This window comes from Gavialis gangeticus, unplaced genomic scaffold (assembly GCF_001723915.1).
Source record: "Gavialis gangeticus isolate Ggan-Ray unplaced genomic scaffold, GavGan_comp1, whole genome shotgun sequence".
Lineage (NCBI taxonomy): Eukaryota > Metazoa > Chordata > Crocodylia > Gavialidae > Gavialis > Gavialis gangeticus.
Window position 1 is genome coordinate 6736290 of NW_017728973.1, and position 8969 is coordinate 6745258.

An 8969-nucleotide genomic window follows, 5' to 3' on the forward strand; every position below is an offset into this window, starting at 1 on the left:
GGAACCCCTTGTCACATGAATGCAAAATCGCTGCCCCCCGCAGGCTCCAAAATACAAAAAAAAGGGTGGGGGAGGGGCGGGACCCGAGGTTTTGCCTTTTGGGGGGGGGAGAGGGGGGTTTGCCCATTGCGAAGGAGCCCAGCTGAGACGGCTCTTTTGGCTTTAATTGTCGCGATGTTTTGCTGATCAATGTAGAAGTCAAATGGAGACACCCGGCCCGGGCTCCGCTCCCCCAGCACGCGGGCGAGGGCAAGGGGACGGACCCCGCCGCGGGAAAGAGGAAACCCGCATTTGTGTTTGATCCTTGGAGGGCTTCGCCCCTTCTCCCCCCTGCCCCGCTCCCCTAGCTACGGACACCGCTCTGATCCCCAGCCCGGATCGCTCCTCCAGGCCCTGATGATGAATAATAGATTGCAACGTAATACCCAAATAAGCTGGCGGGCTGGAGCAGGGCCCGGCACCCCCCACCTCAGCCCGGTCTCCCTTAGAATGAAAGGTGGGGGTGGTCTTCCCTGCCGCACACCGAATAAGACCAAGATCCTGATCCCTGCAGAGTTCAAAGGGAAGAGGGACCTTGTCCTTACATATATAGATCCCAACCCCTCCACTGCCAATTCAAGGAAGAATCAGTGTGTGTGTGTGTGTGTGTGTGTGTGTGTGTGTGTGTGTGTGTGTGTGTGTGTAGCTATGCGTGGGATGGGAATATATATAGGTAAGTGTGTGTGTCTACATATGGGAATACATATACATACGTGTGTATGTATGGGACTATATATACATAAGAGTCTGTGTATCTATGTATGGAAATACATATCTGTGTAAGAGTGTGTGTGTGTTTATGGGACTATATATAGCATAAGCGTGCGTGTATGGGAATATCTATGTGTGTGTGTAAGACAGTGTGTGCGTGTCTAGGTATGGGAATATATATACATAAGTGTGTGTGAATGGGAATATATGTATGCGTGTGTGTGTGTCTGTGTGTGTATCTATATATGGGAATATATATATATGTGAGTGTGTGTGTCTCTGTATGGGATAGATATACATAAGTATGTGTGTGTGTATCTATGTCTGGAAATATGTATGTGTGTGAGTGAGTGTGTATGTCTACGTATGGGAATATATATACACAAGTGTGTGTGTGTGTGTGTGTGTGTGTGTGTGTGTGTGTATGGGCATACATATACGTGTGTGTGTGTTTCCACCACCCCCATCCAAGAGTAACTTTCCTGCATTTTGTCTTTCCGGAGGACCTGCATTTTGGGGGAGCAGATGGAGGGGGGAGAGGGCAGGTTTCGTAATTATGCAGGTTCCTTTCTCTCTCTGTGTCTCATTAAAAAGGGACTCTTTAGCCCTCACCTCATTCACAGAGGTATGTGATGGAAAACAGTCTCTCCTCACTCCAGATTTTATTGTCATCATTATGATTTCGTGGAGCCTGCACACAAAGCCGGCTTTGTTGGAGAAATTATAGACGGAGCAAAGCTCGCGCTGCAAAAAAAGAAAAAAAAAAGTGCAAAGGGGATTCATGGAGGAAGGTGTATTTTTTTTTTTTAAATCTGGGGTGGGGTAGAGATGAAAGGCAGGAATCTCTCGTGATCGGTTCTCCCCGCGCGCGTGTCGGTGTGAGTGCGTGCGTGCATGTGTGTGTGCGCTCCGCAGCCATGGAGGAGGAGGAGGGGGGAGGTTGCGTTGCCTCCCGCGGTCCTGCTGGACTGGGGGAGCTCGGAGTTGGAGGTGAGGCGCCCTGGGCGCGGGGGCAGGACCGGGCGAGCGCCGGGGTCAGCTCGGAATAGACCCGGGGCTGGAAATGGAGCCGCTCCATTGTGGAGCGCTGGCACCGTTCCCAGCCGCCGAGGAAGTGCCGGGGTATTTTTGTCCCAGCTAAAGGTGACAGCCCCCGGGCCCTTTCCCCGTGGGGCTTGGCGGGGGGGGGGGGCTTAAAATCCAGCTGTGGATTGGGGGAGGAGCCCCGCCCCTCGCCTCCTTTCGCCTATGCGAGTCCGGGCTGCGGTGGGGAGCAGCTTCACTTCTGCCCGTCGAGACCTTGCAGCGCGTCCCCGGCGATCGGCCCTTTGTTATCGATAAGTCTCCTCCAGCTCCCGGATTGGGGCCGGGGCGCGGCGGCAGGGGCTGGGGCGGGGGGAAGGGGCGAGTTCTGAGCCCGCTTCTTTGTGAGTGGCAGGTTGGCATGGGGGGGGTGCGTGTGCTCGCGTGTGAGTGTGCATGCGTGTGTGTGTTGGGGGGGTCGGCAGCGCTGTCTGGCTGCGGGCGGTGTTGTGTCTGCGCGGGTGTTTGGGCAGCGTGTTGTGTCTGTGCGAGGGGAAGTGTTGTGGCGGTGGGATCCCTCCTGCCTTGCTCGCCTGCTGGAGGTTGCACACACGCACACACGCCCTCCTCCGCCAGCCTCGCAAGATCCAACACCTGGTTAACAGGGCAGGGGGCACGGAGGGGCAGATTCTGATCGGGAGGGTGTGTATGTGTGCGTGTGAGTGTGATCCCGGTCACAAATGCCCCCTCCTCCCGCCCTGGCACCGCTGGGGAGTGCGTGGGCACCCCCTCCATGGGGACTGGCTGCCAGGGGGTGGAGGGAAGAGACAAACCACTGAAAGGCAGAATCCACTGGCGGAGGGATCACCCACCCCAGCCCCGATCCCACGCGTGGGTGATGTGCCAGGCGGGCATATACCTTGCTCCCATGGATCTTTCGGGCTGGCGCAGCTGACCCCGTGCCCCAGATAATCCCTTGCCCCATGTGCGCTGCGGACAAAAGGAGCCTCCCACCTGTCCTGACTCTCGGCGGAGCCGAGGCTCATTGCTCCACTTGCCGGGCTCGTCCTGGCTGGCTCCCGGGCTCCGGCGGCAGGACTGACAACCGCGCTTCTTGAAAGATCAGGCCGGGCAGAAGCCAGGCGGGGATCTCAGGCAGGCAGAGATCAGACGGGGCGATCCACCTTAAAATAGACGCGCCGCTTAGAAGCCCTCCCTTGCTAGACAGCTGCAGCACAAGCCACCCACAAAACCCAGGGAGAAGTGACCCCGCTGTCCCCGAGAGCGGTGCCGAGCTGGCCCGGCTCCCTGCGGTTTGGACGCGGGCTTTGGCAAGAGCCTGGACATTTGCACTACTCCGTTTCGGGTATCCCACCCCTCTGTCCTAGCATTGATCCTACACCCCCTTGCCAATTTGGGGGGGTGTGTGTGTGTGTAGGGGGGAGAACTCCTGTTGGGTGCTGAAGCCTTTAAACAATGCAATGAATCTGGAGAGGCCAAAGCTAAGCCGGACTCTTTGGGAAGAAAATCTGCCCCTTCCCCCAGTTGTGGGTGCTGAGCTCCTGAAAATTCGCCTTTCCGGCTCTTTGGAGCATTCATTTCCCTTCCCTTTCATCCCAGCTGCCTACACCCACACCCAGGGCCCGATGGATGCTGTGCTGTGCTGTGTGTCCGGGCTGGGGGTTGAACACGACTCATCCTGGAGAATGTAGCAGGCTCTCGCACTCAATGAGCTTCGCAGCCACAGAGGTGGCACCCAGGGTTTCCATTGGAAACACAAAATTAATAACAAATATAATTAGCCAGGGCCCTGAGCTGCTGCTGGCGGGGCCAGATTCTGTACCGTGTCCTCTGCAGAAGAAGCCTGAGCCCCCAGATGAGATTTTTATTGATTCTGTCTGGTTCTGCTTGGTTGAGTAGGAAATACACTTTTTTTTTTTAACAGACCGGCTTTCTCTCTGAGTTAAAATAATTCCCGCGATCTCTTGGGAGTTATTAATAACACATAAATAAATAAATAAAAATCATTGGATAAACCTGAACACAACTAAAAAAAACCGGACTTAAAAATAATAGGAAGGGATCCTGTCCCGGGAATCTCTCATTGCAGTAGGTGAAGGGTTGAGCTCTGGCACTAAGGTACCTGCTACCTCTGCTTCTCAGCCAGGGGTATCGCTCAGTGCACTGAGGGCTTCCTCCAAGCACAGCTCTAGGGCAGTGATTCTCAACCAGGGGTCCGTGGCACCCGGGGGTGCCGTGAGATCCTTTCCAGGGTGCCACGGGACGTTAGTGATTCACGGGATCAAAGCAGGGACTTCCAGCAGGAATCCATAGTGTTGAAAGCCCCCTGCCCCGGGGTGCTCTTTGCGACAGGACAATTGCTCTGTAATTTTTCGGTACTCAGAAAACGAGTGAAAACTAAGAGCTGGCATTTTCCAGGGTGGAGGAGTTGAGTCCAAGGAGGTTGAGTATCACTGCTGCGGGGCTTTTCTGGCAGCCTTTCCGGGACCCGCTGTGCAGGCTGAGTCTCTTGTTCGTTTGGAGCATGTCTTAAAAACCAAACGGCCCGAATGCAATATTGCGAGTTGATGTTGATACACACGTATCCAGGTGCCTTCATCCACCTGCGCGTGTCTCCTTCCCATCTCCCCAGGGTCGCGTTTCTGTCTGGTGCCCAGGTCTTCTCGGGTGGGCTCTGTCACACGCACGGTCAGTCCTGGCTGCAGGGGAGCGAGCCTGGGTCGTGTGTCCGAGCGCAGAAAGTGGCTGGGGGAATAGGAGGGAATGCGGGTAAAGGACGGGCTAATACAACCCTGACTTCACCTCTCAATAGAGAAGAAAAAAGGCAAAGATTGTGTCTAACGCCAGCAGTCTGCGAGCTGCAGCCTGTTCCCCGAGATAGATCCCACTTGTTTCTGACTTTGCTCTGGATTTAGACCTGGAGAAATAGGAGCAGAATCCAGCCCGGGGTGTAGAGTTACGAGGGCACGAGTAACCTCCCCCTGGAGTGTTGTGTTCAGCAGCTTGGGGGTACTTGCTGGCTGGTTTATTTTTTATTTATAGCTTCGAGAAAGCAAGAGGGACCAGAAGGCTCTGACTTGCTTTTCCACTCAATTACTCACTGTTTCCTCTCTCCCCCACCTTCTCAAATCCAGGTTTGGGGCCCGTCTGTAGTAATCCCGCATAAAGCTGCATTCATGGTCACTGATGCTGCCTTGATTATTTTTTTCCATAGGAGATAAAAAAAAAAGTGTCTGCAGCCTGCAGTGAAAGGGAAGGGAGCGTTTGCATCTGGGGTGGGGGTCGGTGGTTACAAAGAGCTGAAGAGCTGGGTGTTGGAAAATAATGCAGCGATTGGGGGGGGGGGTTACATCTGTACAAATATTTTCCTGGTTGCAAAGAAGGCGGGGGAAGTTGTTTAATTCTCTGAATGACCTGATAGTAGGGGCGTGGGAGGGGTGGGTAAAGGGTGGAAATACCTTAAAGCTGCCCTTAACATTGAGAAGTTAGTTCACGGGTCACTGGTCGGTCCAGAGGCAGAGATCTATCTAATTTCAACTCTCATGTTATGGAGGTCGTGCTAGTTCTGAGACTTCCAGCACGCCCCGCTCACATCTGAAAACCATCGAAGACTGGAGGCTTTGGGCTTTTTTCTTTTCCTTTCTTTTTTCCTTTTTAAATTCGTGTGCCAAAAAAGGAAGAAGAAGGGGTGTAAAATATAATTTCTTATAAAATATGATGTCTTATTTGGCTGATGGAAAGTTGGAGGGATCCCGAACGAGATCTGATGTGGGGAGGAAGAGAAGTGAAGGGGGGAAAAGTTGCCTTTAGGGTTTTTGAATCGAGACAGATTGGATACTGACTTGGAGGCGGGGAGGAAGCAAAGCAAATAAAGACGAGCAGGATGTCTATTCCTAATTGTCCCTCTGTGAAGATCCCTTGATTATACAGTAATGTTAGTTAAGGCGTCCAGGAGTGATTTGTGTATCTCACTGGAGACATTTGAGAAGGCTCTGAGCTCCCACTCTGGAAGTGAAGCATTTATTTGGAAGCACTCGATCTCTTTGGTTTTAGCCTCTATTTTTTTGCGAGCATTTTTACCTTTCCCTCCATATAACCCTCCCCCCACCCTCTGATTCGCCGTCTGCTCAGTCTCTGTTTAAATCCCAGGGTAAACGATCAGCATACTTCTCCTTTCCCCTCGCCCCCCGAATCTGTCTAAAATGCAGCTCCTGTTTAGGGGGGAGGAGGGGTGGGATTTAAAGGAAGAAAAAAAAAGCAGGATATACCTGTGTATAATAGCAGGATGTAGAACCCGCGGCGTTTCGCAGGAAATTAACATACAACATCATTGATTTCCTTGGCAGGAGTGATTGGTGCTGCAGGGAGACTTGCCTGCTTTTTAAGGTGCTGGAGTTGTTTTTCGCTTCTCTTCTTTTCCTTGCTCGGCCCTCGCATTCCTGCAGATCTATTTGGAAATAACAAGGTGGGGAGGGAGGAGGGAAGGACCCCCCACCCCCAGGCTGCCTGGCGATCTGCAAAGGCGATCTGCCTCGGAGCCTGGCGCGTTGCAACCTTGGGCAGGTTTTAAGCCCAGAGACACGTCTCAGGTCACGCTCCGCTCGTGCCTGTCCTAGTGCTTCACCCCTCCTCGCTGGCGTCAGGGTTCCCCGCTTTGCAAACCCAGAGATCCGATCTCTTCTTGCTCTGCTCGCAAGGGCTCCCAGCCCCGTCCTCGGGCGGGCGTGGGTGTGGAACAGAGACGCGTCTGCCTTGCAGGAAAGAAATAGGATTTATAGAGGGTGTTTGATTCCCCTTTCCCTCCCATGGTTGCTAATGGCACTTGCGTGTCCAGCGGTGCGCGCCTGGTGCTGTGATCGTTGGGGCCGCCTGCTTTTTTCCCTCCTGCATCTTCCTGCCCCTGCCCCAGGGTTTGGGAGGATGGAAATCTCTCGCTGAACGCGCCTCACCCAGAGCTCGAGGCTCCTATAGGCGGAAAGCTACAGCGCTCCTGACCCTTGCGGGGTCCTGGGTGGAGGGGATCTGCTGCCCTAAAGGGGAGGCGGAGTGGGGTGGGGGGAGCAGCGCCTCCCCAGCCCCCAGCCCTGGAGCTGCTCAGCGGTGTCACCTTCTGCCCCGCCTCCTCCTTCCCCCCAGTCTCTGCTCCGCGCCCCCCATCTCCGGCCTCCAGGGCGCACCACGAGGCGACGCTGTTTAGGGTCCCTAAAGCGTTAATGGTTTAAAGGAAACACGTGCTTGGGCAGGATGGAGTCCGAGGGGGGACGTGGGGGGGGGAGAGTCTGGAGATCGCGGGCTGCCGGGTTTGCTGTGCGAGGGGGAAGAGGAGTCGGGGCCGCTGCTGGCACTGGGCTGGTTTCTGAAAGCGGCGGACAGTAGAGGTGGGCAGCGGGGGTTGCTGGGGGGCTGGGGGGGGCGTGGCGCTGGGTTTGATGCGTGCGTTGGAAAAGGAGGGGAACTTCCCACCCCCCCATCCTCCGCCTCCCCGCGTCCAGCTCCGAGTCACGAAACCCTGATCAGCATCCTGGGGTTTATTAGAACCGGTTTGTGCCGGCGGCGCGGGCGCCCCAGCACCCACCCGGAGAGATCCCTGGCAGCCTGCAAAAAAATACCCCCCCTCAAAAAAAAAAATCCCTCCAACAAGAAATACAATTGCAGCCTGGGGAGGGGAGCGTCGCGGCGCGGAGCTGGGGCGCTCCGGCCGGGCGCGATCCCCGGTGGCTGCGGGGAAGATTGGGTTTCTGGTGCGCCAGGCAGGGCACAGCGCACCCCGCGCGCTGCTGTTGCTGTTGGCACCTGGCCAGCTGTTATCCTGTGTGTCGCTATAGCAACCAGCGCCGGGGCAGCCTATCAGCGGCGCCAACGTCACCTGCGAGTTGTAAAGGTTCTAAGGGGGGGGGCGGGAAGGGGGTTCACGTCGCGCTGGAGGGTGCTGGAGGGAGGCAAGAGGGAGCGACTGGGGACAAGCGGCGGCGACCCTCGAGGCTGCCTTGTTGCTGCGTTGGCGTGTCCCCAAACCCCTCTCCACCTCTCCCGACCCCAGAGTCACGCATTGAATGCTGCCCTGGCTTCTTCCCCCCTCTCCTGGGTGTCTGATGGGTCCAGGGGATCTCCCCCCCCACCTGTGCCTCCAAGTTTGATCAGTCTTAGCTCGTTAATTTGTGCGCGCTGTCATGCACTGCTCGCTGTCTGCTTGAATCCTTCCACTCCCTGCCCCTGAAGTCGGGGCTTTAGGGGCGCGTGCCCGAGCTGTTGGGCGGGCAGGGGCCCGGATCCTTTCCGGGGGAGACTCCAGGGGCATTTGTCAGGGGATCGGTAGGAAGAGTGGGTCCTGCTTTGGTGGGGCAGGATGAGCCTGGGTCTTTCCAAGCCCTGGAGGTCGGTCTCCAATCCCCCTCTCCATGTCCCTCGATGGTAACCAGTTCCCCTCGCCCTGTCTGTATCTTCCTCCCTAGAGAGCAGTGGTTCCCCCCCCCTTTTTTTTTTTACAGCCAAGGCACCCCTCCTTGGATCCTCGGAGAAAATGCCGGCTCTTAGTTGTCTCCGGGTTTATGAGGGGGAAAAAAGAGAGCAAGCAAAGAGCTGGGAAAGCCCTCAGCAGGTCGGCAGGGTTTGACCCGGCGCATTCCTGGCGGAAATCCCTGGGCTTGTTGCTGTGAATCGCGTTGGCGCACCTCGGGGTGCGAGCGTTGTGGGGTACTTTGAAAGGATCCCCAGGCACCGCAGGGTGCAGCAGCCCGTCTCTGCCCTAGAGCTGCGCTAGGAGGCTTCCCCGAGGCTCTGCTCAGCTCCATACCCCAGGCGCTGCCTTATCTGCGCCCGCAGCGGTGCTCGCGGGTCGCCCGTGTCCCCGAGATCCCAATCAAACGCGACTCCGCTCTTCATCAGGAGCCCCCCCCAGCTCCCCCCACCCCCTCCCGACAGCGCGGGGGGGGGGTTGTGGGGAAATACTGCGCTCTGAATAGCTCTAGCCGGGCTGGGGAAGGAAAGAGGGGGGCGCTTTTCAAAGTGTCCTTCGCCTTATCAACAAAGACCGGGACCATTTCACTCCCGCTTTGAAAAGATGCCCAGAAAAATGGGTTTTCAGACAACTGGACGTCCCTGACCCCTCTCGTGGGTGTGCGCTTCAGCAGCGGGGGGGGGGGGGGTTTTTGGGGGGGGGGATGGGGGGTATGTCT

The 8969-nt window shown here is 56.2% G+C and overlaps 1 protein-coding gene across 2 annotated transcripts in view; it reads left to right on the plus strand.

Annotated features, from left to right (window-relative positions):
* Positions 1-8969, plus strand: part of PCGF2 (polycomb group ring finger 2) — a 61367-nt gene that overhangs the window by 6546 nt on the left and 45852 nt on the right. Inside the window, exon 1 of one of the 2 annotated variants that reach the window (XM_019507623.1) lies at positions 7092-7172. The exons of the other annotated variant lie outside the window; for it this stretch is intronic. The gene's annotated coding sequence lies outside the window, so the exon portion shown is untranslated. Of the gene's footprint in view, positions 1-7091; positions 7173-8969 lie in introns of those variants that run through there. 2 annotated transcript variants of the gene reach the window in all.